The following is a 23,907-nucleotide window of genomic DNA, read 5'->3' on the forward strand; positions in this document are numbered from 1 at the left end:
CATTGGTTCTCTTTCCCTAGAGAACCCTGACTTATACCTCTACTTTGCAAAAATAAACCTGACTTTTGATGGGACACTTTGAAAGGTGAAATATTAAAACACACAAAAATGTTTTCTGATTTCTTAACTGCAGCATCTGGTGTGTCAGCCACACCATGGTAAAGCCTCACCCTGCTTTGTCTGTTACAGTGTTTATAGCTCTGGATTTTCATTTGAAAGACTTGTCTATCGTAATTGTACATCCCCACCCAGAAATACGAGGTCTCTGACAATAAGGATTTTGTCTATCACATTAATTTATATGTCTCCAATGCCTACTCGCAATGCTTGATATAGAGCAAGAAGTATTTGGTGAATAAATGACCAAATGTTGCCTTATCTTACAGATCAGTAATTTCAAGCTGAAGGGCAACTATAGAGTAAGAGGGGGAGATGCAGATAAATAGAAGAATTTGTGGGCTGTTAAATACTGTGAGTCTATCTTCTGAGATGGTAGCCCTAGGTTATTGTGTCTGATGGAAACTTACAGCTTTTGGAACTTTCTAGGCTTTCCAAAGTCCTCACAATATGTGGGAGACTGATTGAAATCAGTGTGCCTTGCACCTGCGGTAATTTTTAATAGCAACAGAATATAAAGCACTTTTCCCTTCATCCTCCCCTAACGACTCTGGTTCTAGGGACAGGACTTGGCAGAAGTGAGCCACACAAGACCGAGCGTCTTCTTGGACTGACCCTAAGGACTAGATTGTTTCAGAGGCCTCGTGGTTGAGGGCATGAGGAAAGTCGTGCAAGGTCAGAGAAGGTCCCTGAGACAATGAGAAAGTCCCCGTTTCCCCTCATGCCTGTCCTGAAAGCGGGGTTTCATGTTCTGGATGCAGAGAGTTGCGGAGGGAGCAATTCTCGCTGCTATGTGCGTTCAGATGGGGAAATCGGTTTAGTCTGGAAAGTCATCCTTTGAATGTTTTTGCTTTTATTCAAATCCGTCTTAGAATGCCCCTTCCTATGCCTTCACCTGACACAATACCCTTGGATGTTGACTAGTTTGCCTAATATGGGACTTTAGAAATGTTAAGCTTCTCCACAGTACTGGTTGAGAATGGCCAGCTAAAATTTTATTGGCTTGGCTTAATTTATACTTAGAGCTAAGACAGTTTATGATTTCAATTCATAAATGACTCTGTTTCAGGATACAAATAATAAGAGCAGAGTGGTTTATCCAGAGAGGTGAGTATTTTATTACACATGATGATGTTCTATTATTATTTATGGTATAAAAATTAGAAGAAGGATCTTTGGAGAAGGAAAAGATCTCATTTTATAAAATTATTTTATGAGAAAGGAGTATTATGTTTAAACTCTGAACTAGATGTTCTTGCGGTATAAAGTGAAGGATAGTCAAACATCACAATCCTGTACTAATTGGGGTCCAGGTAAATTACAAAACTATTTCAATGAAATGCAATTTCCGTGCTGTCAAGTCCTTTAATAAATAGATAAGATGCTCCTTGGGAAAATGCATTTACACAGAATAGCTACTTTTCTTTGAATAGAAAACACAAGTCAATGTCATTCTAGCTAAGTCACATTATTATGAACTACAAATTAGTGAATTCCAAGTAAATCAGATTTTAGTGTGTATTTAAAGTTTTCAATATCTAAGTAAGGATTTTTTTGGAAAAAATTCAGTAGTTAGCATATGACTCCTTCAAACTATTGGTGCTTGAAACCAAATTGTTCAAATTTGACTTTCCTGCTCAGTAAATAATAATTTAGAGTTTGGTTCATTCTGTGACTGCAATCAACATGTTTTATATTTTAAGTGTCCTGATACATGTTAAATTTTCCCTTTAAATATATACAACTAAGCATCATATATCAAGACTGCCCAAATGTTTAATATTATCTGTACTAATAAAGTAAATTTATCTAATCCAGACCTCTATGTGCAAAATAAAGCATTAAAAGTGAACTGTTAAATGAACTATCGCAAGAATCTTTTCTTTAATTCACCGATTAATTGTACATGGAAAAGATCACTCCTTTATAACTCTCAATACGTCATCTCGGAAATTTCTCTGCTGTTGGTACTCCCTAAAGGGAGGCTAAATAACCAAGCTTCTCTTCCTGGTGGATCCATTGGAAATATGATGCTGTATAAACCCCCAGCAAACAGCTATAAATCTAGCTAACATTCACTGTGTCTGTGAAGATGGAATGATTCTCCCCAGACAAGCTTTGGAAAATAATGTATTGATTTCTGATAGCAATTTATTGTTCTTTGCAATCAACTGTGTTTATACTGTGGCCTTACATTATAGCCCTTCCTCTTCCATTCTTAGTCTTTGGAATATGAAATCAGAGAGCCAGAAAGCTTCAAAGAGGTCACCTCAAAAATCCATGAAATGGAGATGAATTTTTTGAGTCATACAATTTCTACTCGCTCTGGTCTTATTTTAGTAGTCATAGCAAATGACACAGCATTATCTAACCTTGGGCTTCCACCCAAAGTACCTCTAACCCATTTAAAGCAAAGAGCAATTACAAAGTCCCTAAAACTCAGGTCTCCACTCCCCCCAAAATACTGAATCCCAATGCCACCCAAGCGTGTGCTTGGAGGTTTTGACACTGTACGTGTCTTATAAACGTGTGTGCCCAGTTTCTCAGTCGTGTCTGACGCTTTGTGACCCCGTGGCCTGTAGCCCACCAGGCTCTTCTGTCCGTGGGATTCTCCAGCCAAGAACACTGTAGGGGTTGCCATTTCCTTCTCCAGGGGATCTTCTTGACCCAGGGATCGAACCTGTGTCTCTTATGTTTCCTGCATTGGCAGGCGGGTTCTTTACCACCAGTGCCACTTGGGAAGCCATACGAATTTGATGTGAGTCTTCATCAAAAAAAAAAGAGTAAAATAGGGACTTCCCTGGTGGTCAGGTGGTTAAGAATCTGTCTTGGGATATAGCAGACACCAGTTCGATCCTTGGTTGGGAATTAAGATCCCACAAGCTTCAGAGCAACCAAGCCTGTGTACTGCAATTACTGAGCCCCACAAGTAAGGACAAATAAGCCAAATGAATAAGTAAATACTCTTTAAAGGAATAAAATATTAATAATAAGCTCTACGAGTTCTCTTTGTTCTGACAGGGATCAGTAGGAATTATTCTAACATCCTTATCCATCAATGGGCACGAGCATTCAAAACCTGGAAACCACTGTCCTCTGTAAGCTGAGGTCATACAATGAGAACGTCTTCTTCCAGACACAGTTCGGGATTGTTTCCTTCCTTGCTCTTTCAGTCTCGATTCCATAAAGCAGAGCCTGCTCAGGGGATTCAGGCACAAGTTTACTGAGAAAAATATTGAAGCACACATTCTTCTCCACTAAAGTTGGAATAATGTAGATGGCGGGCTTCTGGGCATCCGTCTTGCCATTAGTAGAACCTGAGCATGAAATTAGCACAGAAAAAACTGGAGAGACCTGGCCCCCTGACATTGTTGACTCCCTAAAACCCAAATTTAACGTGGGCTGTTTTCATTATGTGGTGGTCTAGTTGCTAAGTCGTGTCCAACTCTTGAGAGTCAATAGACTGTCGCCTGCCAGACTCCTCTGTCCATGGAATTCTCCAGGCAAGAATACTGGAGTGGGTAGCTATTCCCTTCTCCAGGGCATCTTCCCAACTCAGTGATTGAGACCTTGTCTCCTGCATTGCAGGCAGATTGTTTAAAGACTGAGCTATGAGGGAAGCCCCAAAACCATCTAACCATAAGCAGCTCGTCCGGGATTTAAACCCAGGATCTTTCGCACCCAAAGCGAGAATCATTCCACTTGACCAACAAGCCACCTCTAGGTGAGAGCTATTGGACTTCCCTGGAGCTGGGAAAGAATCTGCCTGCAATGCAGGAGACCCTGGTTCAATTCCTGGGTCGGGAAGATCCCCTGGAGAAGGGATAGGCTACCCACTCCAGCATTCTTGGGCTTCTCTGGTGGCTGGGCTGGTAAAGAATCTGCCTGCAATGCTGGAGACCTGGGTTTGATCCCTGGGTTGGTAAGATCCCCTGGAGAAGGGAATGGCTACCCACTCCAGTATTCTGGTGTGGAGAATCCCATGGACTGTAGTTTCATTATATATACTTAAAACTGATTTTCTCTGTTTTGCGTAAGTTAATTAGCATAAGAATTTCTATCATGGAGAATCAAAAGTTTTCACTTATGGAAATGTCAGGCTTACTCCTTGAGACTACCAGGCTCAAGAATATTGAAGAGTCATCGAAACTTCTGTGAACTTACACTCATTTGCCCTCTGGGAAATTCTCCCTTCTGTCCTCCAGGTCTTTTGCTGTAACACAGCTAAAGATATCCCTGATTATGGACTGCTGGTTATACATTCTGGTTCGTGCATATAAATATTTTAGGAAAAAGTAAAGCTTTAAAAGAAATCCACTGATGAGAACCATATCAACAGAAGAGAAGGTATTGAAAGCAGGATAAACGATGGTGGCATTTAAGCAACGAGATGGTGAGCCCAAAGTGAAGGAAGTTGTCACTTCTTTTCTGCCCACGACTTTCTTGATGAATCGTCTCAAACCTGGCGCACATCCTGCAGTTTACAACAGCTCCTACTCACCATTATCTTACATATCAACCGTTTCGATTCAGACCAGACATGTACCCTGTATGGATTTGCTTGATATCCCTGACTTTTAACATGTTTCTTGCCTGTAAGTAAAACTGGAAACGAGAGCTTCTTGATGGGATCTTTTATATCGATAGTTGTTTATAAACTAAAACAGAAGTAATGGTTTCAAGCTGAAGCTTTACCAGTCACAAAATAAATATTAAGCCATCTACTAACTCTCATAGATGTATGTATTTGGGGAAAAGAAAATTCAGACAAATTAAAGCGCCGTATCAGTAATTCACAGTGATTGAGGCAGAGATAAAGCTGGGTGCGAGACTCCCGCTCGCTTGCTAAGTGGTATCCAACTCTTTGCAACCCCGCGGACCCACAGCCCACCAGACGCCTCTGCCCGCGGGATTCCCAGGCACGAACACTGGAGCGGGTTGCTGCGGGGAGAGAGATTTAGACGGCGTGTTCAGGCTCTCTCAGCCCACGTTTTGTAAATAATAATGTAACCACTGGGATCCCATGGCGCTGTGCATGTGCTCACGAGGTCCCTGCTTGGTCGCGGGCTACTTTGTGCGGTAGTCCTACGCGAGCTCCGCCTGGAAGGCAGCGGCTTCCCCGCTGCGCCCCGGGCGGTGTCCATGGGCTCAGCCCGAGCGGAGAGAACGCGGCGCGGCTGCCGCCCCGGCCGGGAGGGCAGAGGAGCGCGCGGCTCCAGCGGCCCCTCCGGCCCCGAGCGCCGTGCCCGCCCCGGGGATCAGGGACAGCGCGGGCAGGGAGGACAGGAGACGGTTGTCACTTCCTCCTCCGGGGGATCTTCCCAATCCAGGGTTCAGAACTGCGTCTCCTATGTCTCTTACACTGGCGTGCCACTTGGGAAGCCCATCCTTGCTCATATATTATCATCTCTATATCTTTTATATAGATCTTTCAAATCAAGTGATATTCTATCAGCTAGTCTATCCTCCTGTGAACTTTGTCTCTGAAAAAGTTCAATCCTTTGGCCTAGTATCTCCACACCTAAGACTATATCCCAGGTAATATTAGTGATAATGGTGATACTCACAAACATTTAAGTATAAGAACACTCTTTCAGGATTGCTTAAAAGCCTTTATAAAATGATGCCTAGCAAAAGGGAATTTTTAAAAAACTTATGGCGAATTCTATGTAATGGACAGTCACACAGCCATGAGAAATCATATTTATAAACAAATGATAATGACTTGAGATGGAGTGATGGCTCCACATACTAGTCTGCTTGGTGTCTGTATATTTAACTACCCAAAGCCACATGGAAGGAAAAACAGCCAACTAATCCAAAAGGCTAATAAGGAGATAAAGATATGACTCTGTGCTTGGAGAGGCTGTTTTTATTTTCTCAGAGGCCAGAGGATGGAAAGATGTTAGATTAGGAGACACAAGTTCTATAGAAGCTGGATTCCTGGGCAGACCATGTGTCCTAGAAGTGGGAGGGAGAAGGCAAGAATATTCCATTGCAGGATGCAGGGAGAGGAGTTAAGACTGCGTTACTACCGTTAGTCATCACTTGAAGGGCCGCCATCCAGCAGCCTCGTGTGCTCTTCAACTTCCCAGGGGAGAGGAACGGGGAGATGGACTGATCGGGAGGGATGAGAAGGGGTCCTTGCTATCTTGGACAAGGCAGAACTTGGTAGAACGAGCAGGAAATAGCCACAATTATGATGGCAGTGGATGAATCACGTAGTAAAACCTTTTTAAAAGATACAATATGTGGCCATTCTGAGATGTCTTCTTTCCTTCCATGACTATTTCGCAGGCACCTGTTATCTGCCAGGTTCCCTACCAGGTGCCGGCTGTGCACCATGGACATGGTGGGTTTCTGCCCTCAGGAGGCTGTGTACTCATGGAGGGACACGCAGGTCAGAGCAGATAGGACACGGGAGAGCATGATGGGATCACACTGGGGCTGTGCTTTTCTGGATAGAAATATACCACCATTCATATGAACGGTTTCATGAAGAATTTTGAGTTTTACTGGTCTAGCACGTAAGCCAGTCTTCAAGAAATGCCTGGAGATGGGGCTGATGGATAGCTTCTGGTTTGATTTCTTTAAAAAATGTATGTTGAAACTGGGGGAAAGGATTCTCTCATCAAGTGTCTGAGTACGCAGGTCTCAGTGATGATATATTGATATCTGGTGTGTTGGAGTCCGTTTTGAAATGTATTAGTAATAACTAGTAACTGATAGAGAGCACCAACAGGCTTCTCTGGTGGCTCTGATGGTAAAGAATCTGTTTGCGATGCAGGAGACAAGCGTTCAGTCACTGAGTTGGGAGGATGCCCTGGAGAAGGGAATGGCTATGCACTCCAGTATTCTTGCCTGGAAAATTCCAGGGACAGAGAAGCCTGGCAAGCTACAGTCCATGGGGTTGCAAAGAGTCGGATGTGACTGAGTGAGTGACTAACACTTTCACTTTTCACAGAGAGTACCAAAGATTTTAAAAATCCTTAAAAAAAAAAAACATAGCAAATCATATTCAAATGAAATAATGGCTTGCATCATGATACCTAGGAGAGGAAAGATTGGCAGGCGCGGGTAACCCGTTGAACCCCATTCGTGATGGGGATCGGGGATTGCAATTATTCCCCATGAACGAGGAATTCCCAGTAAGTGCGGGTCATAAGCTTGCGTTGATTAAGTCCCTGCCCTTTGTACACACCGTCCGTCGCTACTACCGATTGGATGGTTTAGTGAGGCCCTCGGATCGGTCCCGCCGGGGTCGGCCCACGGCCCTGGCGGAGCGCTGAGAAGACGGTCGAACTTGACTATCTAGAGGAAGTAAAAGTCGTAACAAGGTTTCCGTAGGTGAACCTGCGGAAGGATCATTACCGTGGTCGGTGCCGAGAGAGGCGCGGCGGCCTCGCCTCGCCTCGCCCCGCCGGCCTCGCCTCACCTCGCCCCGCACGGCTCGAGAGCCTCTCCTCCACCCGTTCGGCGGGCGCGGGATGGGCAGGAAGGGGAGAGGGGGGAGAGAGACGTCCGGGAGGCGCCCAGCCCCGGGGCCGGGGCCGGTGGCCTTTCCGGGGCTCGGGGGACGAGGGGTCGCGCGAGAAGGTGGGGGGCGGCGTGTGTCGGGGGTCGGGCGGGAGAGGCGGCTCCCCTCCGCCTGCCCGCCCCGCCCCGCCCCGCCCCGCCCCGCCCCGCCCCGCCCCGCCCCGCCCCGCCGGCCCCTCCGCGCGCCTCCGTTCCCCGGCCGGAGGGGTCCCCCGCCCCCCGGCGCCCGGTGGCGTCGTCTCCGGTGTCCCTCCTTCTCCCGTCCGACCTCCCTGCCACGTCCCTCGAGGTTGGGTCCGAGGGCTCGGCGCGCCCCCACCCCCACCCCCACCCCCACCCCCACCCCACCCCCCACCCCACGTGCCTTCGCCCCGTGGGCCAGCCACGGCTGCCTTTGCCCCGGTCGCGGATCCTCCGGTCGCGTCTCGCGAGCTGTGCGGCGTGACGGGTGGCGGCTCCCCGCCGCGGGGCCGCTTGCCCGCCCGTCGCCTCCCGCCGCCGGCCCTGGACCGGTCTGCCTCGGCTGGTCGTCGGTCGTCCCGCTGCTCTGGGCCCGCCGCGCGGTCGCCATGCGCCTCCCCGCGCCCTCCGAGCCTCGGGGCTCGCCCCCACTCCTCCCCCCACGCCCCCCGCGGCCGTCTCGTCTCTTCCGGGTCTCTCGCCCTCTCGTCCCCCCTTCCCTCTGTCGCGTCCCCTGCCCGCTCGGTGCTTCCCGTCGGCGCCCCCCCCCCCGCCCTCGGTGGCGGGTGGGGGAGAAGGGTGCCTGGGACACGCGGGCGCGGGTAGGGGCACCCCGAGGGTGGAGGGGAGAGGGCGGGGTCCGGGGGAGACGGCCGTAGGGGCGTCGCGAGGTGGTTGACGGGGAGAGGGCTCCGCTCCGTTTCGGGGGGACGTTGGGGTGGTCGTCTGGCGTCGGCGGGGGACCCCCGGGCGGCGGCGTTCGACCGGGGCACGGCGGGACCCCGTGCGTCACGGGCCGGCAGCGCCGAGGCCCGCGGGCGGCCGCGGGGGGGGGCCGCGGTGGTGGTCGACGTCGGGGCGGTGGCCCGTGGGGCGCGCCGTGCCCCTCGCCCGCCTCCCCCCGTTTCCAGGTACCTAGCGCGTCCCGGCGCGGAGGTTTAAAGACCCCTTGGGGGGGGTCGCCCGTCCGCCTCGGGGTCGGGGCGGTCGGGCCCGCGGGGAGTCGGGAGGTGCTTCCCGTCTCCCCCAGACTCCGCCGTCCCCCGAGGGGCCGGGGTGGCGCGCCACGGTCACCGCCGCCGCCGCGGCCGTCGGGAGGGGGCCTGCCCGGCGGTCGTCGTGTGGGCGGGCTGTGGCCGTGAGCGGTGCTCTGCGTGCGCCCGACCCCCCGCGTCCCTGGGGGAGGGTGGGGAACCCCCGGGCGCCTGTGGGGTGTCCGAGCCCGCCCTACCGGGTTGGCGCCGGACGCCCCGTCGTGTGAAACCTTTCCCGACCCCTCCGGTCTGCTGTTTTCTGTCTGACTTGGCCGGCCAGAGGCAACCCCCCCGCCCCCACCTCCGGGGAAGGGAAAGCGGGAGGGCTGTGCTGTGCCAGGGGCGGGCCTCCCGCCGAAACGAAACCCTCGAACACCTCGAACGACTCTTAGCGGTGGATCACTTCGCTTGTGCGTCGATGAAGAACGCAGCTAGCTGCGAGAATTAATGTGAATTGCAGGACACATTGATCATCCACACTTCGAACGCACTTGCGGCCCCGGGACGCCTGTCTGAGCGTCGCTTGCCGATCAATCGCCCCTCCGGATGCCCGTGTCGTGTGCACGCCTCCCCGGGGGTCGCACGGCTGGGGGGTGTCCTCGCAGGGCCGCCGTGCCCTCCGTCCCCCTAAGTGCAGACACGGCGTCCCCCGCCTCCGCGGCCAGGGGGACGCCGCCCGCGAGAGGAGAGAAGGGGACGTGAGCTCGCGCCGAGGCCCCCGGCCTGCCGGGCCTCCGTGATGGGTCCTCCCCTTGGAGAGCTTCCTCGCGCCGCAAGCGGCCTTTGGGGGTCGCTGCCCCTGGGGTGTCGGGGGGGGGGGTTGGGGACGGTCTCGCGCCGCGCGGCGGGGGCCCGCGGGGGTGGTGGGGTCGCGTTTTCGGTCCGCCGTCGTGCGCCGTCCTGCCCTTGGCGGCGGCGTTTCCCGGCGCCCGGACGGCCCCCCTTCCCTCTGCGGTGCCGCCCGCGCCTCCCCCGTGGCGGCTCTCGCCCCGTCGGGACGGGCGGCTCGCGCCCGAGGTCGAGTCCGCGTGCGCGTCCGCACCCCGGGGACGCGTGCCCCGGCGGCGGCCCGCGGGACGCCGCGGCGTCTGCCCGCCGCTGCGCTGGACTTACAACCAGAGAGTTGGAAATTGTCATAAAACATATAGACTGCTCTGTACATACTGAAAATATTTCTTATGTAATTTTTATTAACTTAGAGTGAGCGACAGAGCTCAGCCCTTTGAAAATGAGATGGGTCAAACCTCAATGGCCTGACGCGCAGGCGTCTAGGAACGTGTAATTGACATTTAAGTTCTAACCTCTGCATCTTCCTTTTTCTTCCATTAAGTAAGGGTCTCATTCCAGAGGGGAAAAGAGTAGAGCTGAGTAACTTCTGAGAACACAGATTTTTGCTTTTTTTAAATTAAAGTCAAGTTGACTTACAACATTATGTTAGTTTTAGGGGGAGAGCACAGTTTTAATAAGGCAGGAACCCTGCCGGAGTCCTGCTCCAGTTGGCCCAGGGGTTCCTTCAGGAAGGACGGCGTTGGCGATGCGAAATGAGAAGACACAGCGAATCTTAGAGTCTCCAAGTGTCTCCTGACTTGATTGTTTTCAAGACAGCTTTTATATTTTTAGTGGTACATAGAAACAAATGTAACGTGTAGAGTCATACCAAATCAGCTTAATGGCTCAGCAGTTTTGACCCTTGTGGACACCGTTTGCATATCTTAGCTACAAAAAGTTTCATTTTGTTTACATCATCTTCTGGCCTGGGGGCCTGCTAACATCTTGTGACTCTTTATTGATAAGGGTTGGTCAGCCAGAACACTTTTGTATCAGGCACAGCAGGAAAGAATTCATCAACAGAAAGTTTCAAAGTAAAACCTGTTTTCCGTAATCTATCCTAGGCCTTGAGCCTAACAGAAAAGAATGTGGTCCCATAAAGTCATAGACCAGCAAGCCGAAACAATGTAGCGCAAAGGTCACTTCTTAGCAAAAATCACCAGCTGAATTAACAACTGTCTTATTATTTGTATTAAGGCTAAGCTTTTATTTTTATAATTCTTAAACTATTATATTTTTATTATGTAGGCTAAATATGTTAGGAGCAAAAATATAGCAAGTAAATATAGACTAAGAAACAGTTTCATAAAGCAGTGTTTCGTATGTTTTCTAATAAGCCCTTTCCTACAAAGGGCTCTGTGTCCATTGGGGCTCTCTGTACGGAGGCTCTTAATGCTGTTTATTGTTAAGGAGCAGTCATGCACGTTAGCTCCAAAGGCACAGGTATTTTTATCAAGCAAACTAATATACTAGTAAGAGAAGTGTCAATTAAAATACTCTATATCCTAGATAATCTTATAGGGAACTACCGTTCAGGGGCCGTAAAGTTTTCAGATTGATCTATTTGAGAAGAGATCAGGAAAGGCCTTCTACCTAAGCCGCAGAAAATAAGAAGAGGTTTATTAGAAAGATAGATATCATCTTTAAGGTGAGCACTGAGGCAGCCTTCCGAGAATCCCTGAGGCCTGAGTTGCTCTGCTCATCAGGTCTTCTCCTCATGACTCTGTCATGGGTGGGATCTGGTGAGCTGGCTCCCGGCGGAACCCAACCTCGCAGGCATTATAGTTTCTGTATTTGGGTGTGGTGTGTGCTCAGTCGTGTCTGACTCTTGGCAAACTCCATGGACTGTAGCCCGCCAGGCTCCTCTGTCCATGGGATTCTAAAGGCAAGGATACTAGAGTGGCCTGTCATGTCCTCCTCAAAGGCATATTCTATTTTTATTACAATATTGGATTATGCCAAGTGGTCTGTTTTTGTTTTCTACTATTTTCCCCAAATTTGCAATATTGTGAGCATTTATATGTTCACAATCCCCAAAAGAAGATTTTGAATTGTGTAATATCTTATCCCTTAGGAGCTGTCATAATTTATTTAGCCATTTCTCTATGTGGACATCATTTTTAAAATTTTCTAAGCCAAAAAACCTGAAATGGACATGCTTCTATTTAAATTTTTTTCCACACCATGAGTTACTTCTCTAGGCTAAATTCCTAGATGTCAAATTGTTGCTTCAAAAAGTTGAGCTTTTAAAGCTGTTGACCTTGCCTTCTAGAAAGGTTAGATTTTTCAGTCCTGCATCAGGACAGAGGAGTTCCTTTCTTCACTGCCCTACTCAGTTATCAGCTTTAGAGAAGCACTGATTAGTGCTCATAGATTTCTTCTTTTCAAACACAAAAGTAGAATGGGAAGATGCAATAAGGCAAAACAGAGTATCAACCCTCCCCTTGTTCTCACTCCCCACCCCACCCACCTCACATATACGCACTCGCCCTCTCCCAGCACTAAGACCCCCACCCCAGACATAGCTCCATTCTATTCCAATGCATACACTCTCAGATGTCTTCTGTACAGTCGAGTCATATGTACGCCCACGGACACAGACTGTTCATAGCTGTGATCTTACGATTCACATTGCACCGCGGTGTGACTTATTTTCCGAGAAAGAATTGAAAATATTTTGATAATTTTTTTATCTGTAAAAATTGGTTATGTCATTCTTTTGTTATGGCTTAATAGAATTCCAAAATGAATCATAAATAATGTCTCCATGGCCTTATTGACCTTTTGATATCATGATACATATTTATTTGTGCATCTGTTGGCTGTTTATCTGAGACCTCACAGAAAGGCATGCTCCCTGAGGTCAGGGTCATTGTGTGTCTCTTCCAGTCTGAATTTCCATAAGCCACACTATTTTGGTTGTGCTCAAATATCAAAGGATTGGAGGAAGAAGGGCATTTAGATTTTTCTCCACTGCTAAAATGGACACGTTTGAACATGTATCTCCATGCACATGAATGAGAATTGCTGTTTTTCTCTTTTTGGGCCCTGATACTCAGCTTGTGGGATCTTAGTTCCTCAACCAGGAATCAAAACTGTGCCCCCTGCAGGGAAAGTGTGCAGTCTTAACCACTGGACCACCAGGGAAGCCCCAAGAATTTCTTAAAACTGACCTACTAGGGTTTTCCTGGTGTCCACTGGTCAGTAATTCACCTCGCAATGCAAAGGACTCTGGTTTCAATCCCTGGTCTGCGGATGCCACATGCCACGAGGCAGCTCAGCCCATGAGCCACAACTGCTGAGCCCAGGGTGGCAGCTACAGACACCTGCATACTCGAGAGCCTGTGGTGCCCGACACGCGACGCTCTCGCGGCGAGGTGCACACGCCCCAGCGAGGAAGGAGCCCCCACTCGCCCCAGCGAGAGAGAGCCCACGGGGAGCAAGAGACCCAGTGCAGCCAAAAGTAAAATCGATTAATTAAAAAATAACCTCCTAGAAGAAGAAAGCCTTGCTCGAAGTGCATATAGTGTTTAATTTCTGGTAGAACTGCCCTTCTCAAGAACTAGATAACTTTCACTCCCACCAATCACGTCTGGGAGTTTATCTGCTTTGCTACATACTCTCCAGGACCGTGGGTATGATTGGTTAATGAGGCGGTTTTGATTTTGGCAAGCATCAGCAGGAGCGCCATCTACAGCTCCTCAGGCTGCACACTGCTCAACTCTGAGGGTGCCATTCGCATGACCTCCAGCGCCAAGGGCACCGCCGCGCCCTCCAGCGTGGCTACTCTAGGAGTTCAGGGGATGGTCTCTGAGCATTTCTTCTTTCTTCTTGTGGTGCAGATACTGACAACTGCAAGCTGACCAATCCTATGCTGCTTATGGAACTTAACTAGATAAATGGCAGTTTCTTGAAAATGCTGCAGGACCTCAAAAGACTTTTACTGTACTTTGATTTCAGACTTCTAGATTTGTATGATATTTTCAGTCTTAACATTTGTCTCCCTCACACCTAATATGATAGCATCTTTTAGCTGATTGCCTTTATCATTTTTTTCCAAGGTGTTCAACTTAGTTTTCATAGAGATAATTCTCTTTTCACACTTACAACTTATCAGTTTATATAATGCTTAATTAAATGGTATAATTATAATAGCAAGTACAATTACCATGAACAGATTTAAGACAACAAAGTGAACACTTGGCAAGCACCAAGCTTCAATAGAAGTGTGCAGGAAAACTAGAGATTAGTCTACCAGCCTGGAGTCTTCAGCGTGGAGGCATAAGGAGTCAGGATGCTTTCCAGAAGGAACATGTGAGTTAATTAATGCAGCAAGGTGGCCAAGTAGAGGTCAATTCACAGAGCGTCAGAAATGCCTGCAACAGTGCAAGCAACTGCCCCCTCCAACCAGTGAGTAAATCATTCCAGAGTAAGAATCATGTAAGAAACACAGATCTGTTGTTTCTTTCTCCGTCTCCCTTCTCCATTGCCTTTCGCCGTATAACCATCAGACTCGCTGGGGCTTAATGACGCAGAATTCCCTTTTCTACAGCCTTGCCTAAAAATACAAGGCAACTGCTTCTTGGGATGCTTACACAGAAAAACAGAGATCTCTTTGTACCCAAGAGCAGAAGTGGCCAGATTGAATCATTGACCTAATGTATGTCAGTTTCCAATAGGATGCCCTCCTAAAGAGATTTTCACAGTTAGTTCACCCTGCAGATGATTTCTGTCCTCTGTACTGACCTTAGAATTTTACCTAAGATGGAATGAGGATTCCCTAAGATGGCTTTTGCGCTGAAAAGATGCCAAATACTTTGCAATTTAGCTTTTAATGTATAGATAAAATACTAGAATCATTTCTAGTGGCATTCAGCGTTACCGGCATCTACAGAAATTTATCACCTCCCCGCATAGTCTCATCTGATCAAAAAGCTGCCATCTCATCTCCCTCCAATCCTATGTTTTTAAAGGCACGGTGCTTGTATAATGCTGCTCTAGGAGGATTTATTACTAAATAATTGAACAGCATCGATCTTAAAGTTGAATTACCTGACCCAGGATCTTTCCTTATGTTAACAAAGTGACTGATTCCTGTAAAAAATCAGCTTATTAGTAAATTTAGACTTTGAGATTCTTGGTTTATTCAGAAAATTTGGAAATACTTTATTTTATCCATTTAAAAGCAAGATATAACCATTTAAGCCTTTCTTTTTATTTTTGATTTTATGGCGAGTAGTTAATAACTTACATCAGACAAAAGATTATTTTATTACTCTTGATGTTAGACTATCTCGCCTCTGAAGAATGAAACAATGTTATTTTTCTTAGTGGATTAATGTCTCCATAAATTGCTGCAAAACTATGCTTATGTTGACAAACATAGTATTTGTTGGTGAGCCTGAAATACGGAAATTTCTGCTATATTTCTTGGGATGTAAATATGTGTTTATGCATTCATCAAACATTCATTATAACCTTGCTTTGCACCAAATTTGTCCAGGGAGTCAAGAGTACAAGAACCTCTGCCATCACAGACTGTCAGTCCAGACGAGAAAACAGACATAACTACAGGCAATTTAAATGCTCCATACAGATAATTACACAATGTTAGAAGGTTGAGAGGGGGCACCTAATGTAACTTGGCTATTTAGAACAACAAATCTGTGGTTCTCTTAATCTACTCTCTCTACATCTCTTTATAAAAATCCTGACTCTCATCTAAGAAACTCACATTTTTAAATTACCTTCGAGAAGATACTTTGAATCATTTTGCTGAAAGACATTCTCGGATTGTCTCATAACTAAGAGCTGGGTAGTTTGGCTTTGGCCTAGAGCGGAGGTCAGCCAATGACTGTGGTCCACGCACCAAATACTTCTGCCACTTATCTTTGACCAAGGCTCAAGAATGATTCCTGTAGTGTATTTTTTTTTTTTTTTTTTTTAGTGGTCGAAAGATAAGCAAAGGAAGTTTCCTGAACACAATGTAAAGAGGAATGGATGACCCTCTTTTCAGGGCAAAGACTAACATGAGAGAAGAGAAATACAAGCTCAGACACAAAATCTAAGGGTGGAAGACAATGCCAAAGCATTCAGTTATCCAGGTACATCACATTATAATGTAGTATTTTTCAATCAAAATTAACACCAAAACATCCATGATAAACAAAATATTTTTAATGCACAATTACTATTATTAATTCCTTTAACTAATGGCTCACCCTAACACTACTCTTGACCCGATCTTTCTTTAAAATTTTGATTTTTCATTCATCATGGGTTTCTTTTGTTTTTTGTTTTTTTTGCACTGGGTCTTCACGGCTGCCTGAGCTTTCTCTAGCTGCAGCAAGTGGGGCTGCTCTGTGTTCCAGCACGTGGGCTTCTCATTGCAGTGGCTTCTCGCTGCTGAGCACTGGGCCTGTGGGCTTCTGCAGTTTGGCTCATGCACTTAGTTGTCCCAGAGCATGTAGGATCCTCCTGGGCCAGGGAGCCAACTCGTGTCCCTGGCATTGGCAGGTGAATTCTTAGCCACTGTACCATCAGGAAGTCCCATCATGGGATTTTAAATTATTTTTGACTTTTAAAACTATTGCATTAAAATATCATTTATCTGGGGACTTCCCTTGTGGTCCAGTGGCTAAGATTCTATGCTCCCAAGGCAGGGGGCCCAGGTTCAACCCCTGGTCGGGGAACCAGATCCCACATGCCACAAGTAGGAATTCACGTGCTGCAACCAAGACCCAGTGCAAATAAATAAATAAAAATATTTTATAAAATAAAGTATGGTTTATCTGGATTACTAGGTTTTTTGGTGGCCTCTTGGGTTTTGCACCTAAGGCCAGTGTCACATTCCCTTTACCCTAGCTGCCTTCGTCCATTCTGGGTGCTGTAATAGAACACTGTAGGCTGGATGACTATAACAACAAACGTTTGTTTCTGTGCATTCCAGAGGCTGGGAAGTCCAAGATCAAGGCATGGGCAGGTGTGGAGTCTCCTGGGTGCCCACTTCCTGGTTCACAGGCTACCATCTGTTTGTAATGTCCTCACATGGTAGAGGGGGAAGGGGAGCTCTCCAGCATCTCTTTGGTAAATGGCACTAATCTCATTGATGGGGTGCTCCACCCTTCTGAAACCAGAAGGGGTTAGACTTCAACATATGAATTTTGAGGGTGCACAAAACAGTCTATAGCTCCAGTGTTGGCCTGCTGCAGAGTCACATTTGAAATTGCCCTAAGTATGAATGTACTTGTTCTGGGAAGGGAGAGAGCAGCCCTTAGCATTTGAAGGATATGACAGAGCTCTTTCAATTTAGGGAAAACTGAAGCCCACAACACTTATCATTTCTATAACAGAAAGGTAAAATCGTCCCAGGGTTAAAAAGTCCATATATTTGTGGTGGATGGGAAGACTGGGGCCTTCATTTGTTGCCTTTTAATGGGAACCCTGAGCACCCCTCTCTCAAGGTATGGACGAAGTGGAATGACTGTGCTGTGAAGCTCTGCGGGGGTAACTTCCGGAATGTGTGGGCGGAACCACCGCAGAGCCGCAAATGACAGACTGGGAAAATGCTCCACCGTACCTGGCGGAGCCAGGCAATGCCAGATTCAGTATGATTTCAGAAATTCATTAAAAATCCGGATCTCTGAAAGACTGGAGACAATGTTTTACAGCAAGCCCCGGCAATAGGAAACGTGAGTTTGGAGAAACGGCCAGGATGGAAGTGACCTTATTCAGGTCATTGAGTTTTGAATGCATGTCCCCCACATGCTGGGAACTAGGGATGCACATAGCAAGTCAAGGGCTCCCCTGGGGGTCCAGTGGTTGAGAATCCACCTGCCAACACAGGGAATACACGTTTGATCCCTAGTCCAAGAAGATCCCACATGCCACGGGGCAACTAAGCCTGTGCGCCCCAGCTACTGCAGTTCGTGCGCCTGGAGCCTGAGCGCCGCCGCAAGAGTAGCCTCCGCTCCCGCAGCTGGAGAAAGCCCGCGCAGCGGCGAAGGCCCAGCACAGCCAAAAATAATAAATAAATAAATTCTTTAAAATTTTTTTAAATAGTTTTTTTTTTAAAAAAAGTCAAATGGTGCTGAGTCGTACCATATGCTGGGGATGATGGTGACCAGCTAATATGTTCACAGGTATTTACTCCTCATAAGATCTCTATAGAAACCAATATTGTCTGTTTCACACTTGAAGAAATTGAGGCTCTGAGATGCTCAGTAACTGCCTCAAGGTCACCCAGCTACTGAGAAATCCGCCTGAGATTCAAACCCAGATGATAACGCTGCAGAGATGAGACTAACCTGAGATAAACAATGGCAGAAGAGTGATTTGAATGTGGGGGGGTCACCTCATTTCCTACTGGAAAAATCAGTCACTTTACCCATGTATTGGAAGAATATCCTTGCTATTAAATACAGGGTCATTCAGCTAGAATTAAGGTCCCTGAAACCGAAGCTCTTGGTTGGAAGGGCCATTAAAGAGTCTTGTTCAAACTTCCTTCCCTATATTATAGATGAAGAGTCTGGGGCATCCAGAAGGAATAGCTTGTTACAGTTGTAGAAAATTATTCATCTTCAGCCCTCCTGATAAACAAGGATTCGATAGCCAAGAATGTTTGGGGGAGGGGGGCAAGCTAAAAAAATGGGAAGACTAAAGAAGGAGAACCTGATCATTCAGAAAGAAACTTATTTATTACCAAGAGCTACAATTTTGCAAGAAGGATGAAGAAGGTCTTTCACTTAACTAAAGCGAAATTGTGCCCTAGATATTTGCATGAAGCTGTGTGTGCATTTCAGGTTAACATTTGCCCTCAAATCTTCCTCTAGTTTCCCCCGACAGCAAAATACCCTAAATGTACGGCTGAATAAGTCTCCTTCAAGGTCCCTTTTAGGGAGATTATGCCTTGCCTGTTAGGAGGAAATTTTCCTCATCTTGTTTGCAGTTACTTAGACCTTCCTGTAAATTTAGTACTTTCACACATAATGGGGCTAAGACATATGTAGCAAAAGAAGATTGCTTTTGCCTTTTCTCCCTTTTTTTTCCTCCCTAAATTCCACACGGAGAAAATCACACTCATAGAGCCTACATGGTCAGCAGGAAAAGCATCAGTGATTCCGTTAATATGTCTGCACGTGGGGGCACATTCATCTCACCCTGCGTCAGTTACAAAGGGCAAGAACTGAGCTCCCTTACAACCTGTGCCTTTAGGACAAAGCACATGATGTTAACTATTGTGCTTTTGCTCAGAAGGACTGTTGGCCCCAAAGTCAGGGAAGGAACACTCCACCCAAATTCCTTTAGAGCAATGGCTGTCAGTAAAGGTAACACCATCTCCTGGAGGTGGGCATTTTGGAAATCTGGTGGGGGCACTTTTATTGTCATAATATCTAGGGGCGCTGCTAGCATTTAGTGAGTAGGTCAAGGATACTAGAAATTCTCTGAAACACTGGACAGTCCTGACCAAGAAAAGAAAAAAAAAGGACATTTCATACCCACATGACTTTTGAAAGACTCCCACTGAATATTTGGGCTTCGGTGATGGCTCAGTGGTAAAGAATCCAGAATCCACCTGCCAATGCAGGAGATGTAGGATTGATCCCTGGGTCAGGAAGATCCCCTGGAGAAGGAAATGACAATCCATTCCAGTACTCTTGCTGGGCAATACCATGGACAGAGGAATCTGGTGCGCTACAGTCCAAAGGGTCACAAGGAGTTGGATACAACTTAGCAGCTAAACAACAACGACACTGAATATATAGAAATAATGTATGTGGGGGTAATTTTTAACAATAGTGAATTTTCCAGGAATGCAATTATCATATAAATCCAGGGCAGTGCTTTTCCTTAATTTTGTTAAGGAGGTATGTATTTTATTAAGAATTTTACTAAAAGTTATTTTCCAGTTGTTTATTTTGCTTATGTTATGGCTTATTGTGAAGTTAAAAATTAATCTCATGATGATGGTAGAAAAGGTAATCATCGATAAACCTAAATATCAACTTGTTTCTATTTTGCATGGCTTTCTCAGAACATAATACGGAACTACAAGATAATCTAGGTGCTATCAGTTGTAAATGAGGAGAGAAATAAGCAATGGTCAACCTGCTTCCTTTTTTCCTGGGAGAACAGAAAACAAAGTAGAGAAGTGAAAGATGGAAGAGAAGCCATGTAGACAGAGCATCTCAGGAAGAATAAAGCCCTGCCTTTCTGGGTGAGCGGGACTAGGTGCCCCACAGCACGTGGAATCTTAGGTCCCCGACCAGCGATCAAACCACATCCCCTGCCTTGGAAGGCAGATTCTTGGCCACTGGACCACCAGGGAAGTCCCAAGCAACGGCTCTTTAATAGGAGGCTGACTGGTATGTCATAGGATCGCAAAGAAGGACTCAGGAGGCAGGACGTTAAAACAAAAGCCAGAGGAAAATAAAGCCAAATGAATGGACCCCGAGTCCCTGTGAGGACATGGGCTTTTTCTCTTTGATGGGCAGCTATTGCTTAAGAGCTTAAAGATGACTCTACCTACTTCATAGTCAGGAAAGCAGACACATCTCTGAGAGATTAAAGGAGGAAGAACTGGGGAAAGGTTGGTGGGAAGTCAGGAAAACGTTGTTTTGACCACTTAATTGTTGCTCTATTTTTCCCCTTTTGCTTACTTTACCCAACAAAATTTCAACGCCAAAGTTTTTCAGTGAGTTTAGTCACCTCTTGTTATTTATTAGAATCAAGTTAAGTTACATATTAAGAGAATAGGAAGATAAAAGTAATAGCGAAAGAAAGTGAGTGTTGCTGGCTCAGTCCTGTCTGACTCCTTGTGACTCCATGGACTATATAGTCTGCCAGGCTCCTCTGTCCATGGGATTCTCCAGGCAAGAACACTGGAGTGGGTGGCCATATCCTTCTCCTGGCCATCTTCCTGACCCAGAGAAGGAACTCGAGTCTCCTGCATTGCAGGCAGGCTCTTTACCATCTGAGCTACCAGGGAAACCCAGAGAAAGAATGTGGGGTTTTTACAGGAAAATGTGGTTCTGTTTTGGGACTGATTCATCTTGATTATAGTTCTTTGGTGAGAAGTTAAATGCATTTGAGGAGGGAAAAGGAATATATATTTGAATAAGTATGTTGGATACAGGAGTTCAACAGTATTATTTCTACCTGTGGTCAACATGGGAAAGTGAAATCTCCACTCCCAGCCATCAGTGTTTTTAACCTTTCAAGGAAACTTGTTCCGTGGAAGGGAGTCATTATATATAATCAGATTTAATTATATTAAGTGGGATGAGATGTAACATCCTTGCCAATTATGCCAGCAAGTTGCTTGCCTAGCCTTTCTGAGTGTGTCAGCAAGAATTCCTCCAGCACCGGAGAAGATTCCTGTTTGAGGCCACTTCTCAGAAAAAGGAAGATATAATAGTCTTTCATGTTGAAGACTAATTGCACAAAGAATCTCCCTTAAACTTCTGTCAGTTGTCCTCCTTCCAGATTAGAGAAAAGCCAGGGAAATGACCCTCATGATGTTACATCTAAATTCCAGTGCTAGGAATACCTTCTTGGAATTCATTGGGAAACACTCTACCTAATGCAACAGCAACTAGAATAAGAATTTGAATTGCTCTGATTTCTCAAAAAACTCAGTTCACTTTTTCACTTTTTTAAGCAAATTCATGGGTGGGGTGGGAATGGATACTCTCTTTTGGAGTTAAACGTCATCATCAAGTAAAATCATAAGGAAGGTCACCTTCTATTTATCATTCTAGAATTCTAAGATTATTTACTATTGGGATTTCCCTGTTGGTGCAGTTGGTAAGAATCTGACTGCCAATGCAGAGGACACGTGTTCAATCCCTGGTCCAGGAAGATCCCACATGCCCCAGAGCAACTAAGCCTGGGAGCCACAGCTGCTGAGCCTGCTCTCTAGAGGCTGCGTCAGCTGGAGCCCACACGCCTGCAGCCTGTGCTCTGAAGCGAGAGGTGCCATCACAGCCACACCTGAGCCCTGCAATGAAGAGCCGTCCCCACTCCCTGCAAGCAGAGAAAGCCCACAGGGGAGCCAAAAATAAAGAGATAAAGTTATGTTTTTAAAAAACTGATTAAGTAAGATTATTTACTATGAAAGATTATTAAACTAAGATACCAGTAAATGGGAGATATCCTAGATGGATATTTCAAATATTCAGAATAAATAGATGACTGTGGGGAGACCACTCTGAAAAGAACAGATTCAGCATCACTAGGGTCCAGACAGAGTCTGAGTGCTCACTCAGCAGAGGGAGGGGTAGGCACCCAATGTGCACTGACAAAGCAGCTCTGTTAGACCTGCTCTAAGCCTTGGTCAGACAAAGGAGCTTGGGGCTGAGGCTGGGGTTAAGGCCACTGGGCCTGTCTTCATGGCGTTTACATTTTCTAACCCTTTCAATCTAAGATCTCACAATTCTGTATTTATAATGATAAGACGCCTCGTCAAAAACAGCCTATAGTAGAGAGTTTTCTGGTGGCCCAGTGGTTAAGACTCTGCCTTCCAATTCAGGGAGCGTGAGTTTGATCCCCAGTCAGGGAACTAAGATCCCACATGAAAGAAAAAACATTACATAGCAAAATATAGCAAAGTAATAAAACTAAAAAGAGAGTAACTATTAACTTTATTATTGAGAATCACTGTTAATAGCAATGAGCTTCCCATGTGGCCCAGTGGTAAAGAATCTGCCTGCCAATGTGAGAGACAAAGGAGACATGGATTGCATCCCTGGGTCGGGAAGATCCCTGGAGAAGGAAATGGCAACTCAATGCAGTGTCCTTGCCTGGAGAATCCCACGGACAGAGGAGGCTGGCGGGCTACAGTCCACGGGTGCCGGGAGCCAGCTCACGAGATCCCACCCATGACAGAGTCATGAGGAGAAGACCTGATGAGCAGAGCAACTCAGGCCTCAGGGAATTCTCGGAAGGCTGCCTCAGTGCTCACCTTAAAGATGATATCTATCTTTCTAATAAACCTCTTCTTATTTTCTGCGGCTTAGGTAGAAGGCCTTTCCTGATCTCTTCTCAAATAGATCAATCTGAAAACTTTACGGCCCCTGAACGGTAGTTCCCTATAAGATTATCTAGGATATAGAGTATTTTAATTGACACTTCTCTTACTAGTATATTAGTTTGCTTGATAAAAATACCTGTGCCTTTGGAGCTAATGTGCATGACTGCTCCTTAACAATAAACAGCATTAAGAGCCTCCGCACAGAGAGCCCCAATGGGCACAGAGCCCTTCGTAGGAAAGGGCTTATTAGAAAACATAAGAAACACTGCTTTATGAAACTGTTACTTAGTCTATATTTACTTGCTATATTTTTCCTCTTAACATATTTAGCCTACATAATAAAAATATAATAGTTTAAGAATTATAAAAATAAAAGCTTAGCCTTAATACAAATAATAAGACAATTGTTAATTCAGCTGGTGATTTTTGCTAAGAAATGACCTTTGCGCTACATTGTTTCGGCTTGCTGTTCTATGCTTTTATGGGACCACATTCTTTTCTGTTAGGCTCAAGGCTAGGATAGATTACCGAAAACGGGTTTTACTTTGAAACTTTCTGTTGATGAATTCTTTCCTGCTGTGCCTGATACAAAAGTGTTCTGGCTGATCAACCCTTATCAATAGAGTCACAAGATGTTAGCAGGCCCCCAGGCCAGAAGATGATGTAAACAAAATGAAACTTTTTGTAACTAAGATATGCAAACGGCATCGATAAGGGTCAAAACTGCTGAGCCATTAAGCTGATTTGGTATGACTCTACATGTTACATTTGTTTCTATGTACCACTAAAAATATAAAAGCTGTCTTGAAAACAACAAAGTCAGGAGACACTTGGAGACTCTAAGATTTGCTGTGTCTTCTCATTTCGCATCACTGACGCCGTCCTTCCTGAAGGAACCCCTGGACCAGCTGGAGCAGAACTCCGGCAAGACCTCACCCATATATCTGCAAGAGAAGGCAGAGAATGGGGTATAGGTCAGGTCATGGAGGTCACTGCCAACCTCCACAGGACCCAGCAGGTAGAGGGGGTGGGTGACAGCCCAGGTAGGATGCAGCCAGGGAGATTCAGAGGTGAGGAGCAGGATAACACAAGTACAATACACTTTGGAGGACTTGTGCCATAAAAAACAGAGTTTGCAATAACTGGCGAAGAAAGTGGGATTGTGAAAAACTTTTCAGCACA

At 46.3% G+C, this 23,907-nt stretch overlaps 1 long non-coding RNA gene and 1 pseudogene across 1 annotated transcript in view; one reads left to right on the forward strand and one right to left on the reverse strand.

The window, feature by feature from the left end:
• LOC145506928 (uncharacterized) overlaps nucleotides 1-7,581 on the reverse strand; it is a 31,547-nt gene extending 23,966 nt beyond the window's left edge. The window contains exon 1 of the long non-coding RNA XR_014054448.1: nucleotides 7,489-7,581. This is a non-coding gene — a long non-coding RNA (uncharacterized LOC145506928). The remainder of the gene's footprint in view (nucleotides 1-7,488) is intronic.
• Nucleotides 7,582-9,250: 1,669 nt separating this feature from the next.
• On the forward strand, nucleotides 9,251-9,389 carry LOC145522001 (5.8S ribosomal RNA; annotated as a pseudogene).
• The last annotated feature ends 14,518 nt before the right edge of the window (nucleotides 9,390-23,907 follow it).

The sequence above is a fragment of the Giraffa tippelskirchi genome, chromosome 1, assembly GCF_054371585.1.
Source record: "Giraffa tippelskirchi isolate mGirTip1 chromosome 1, T2T-mGirTip1v1.2.pri, whole genome shotgun sequence".
Taxonomy (NCBI): domain Eukaryota; kingdom Metazoa; phylum Chordata; class Mammalia; order Artiodactyla; family Giraffidae; genus Giraffa; species Giraffa tippelskirchi.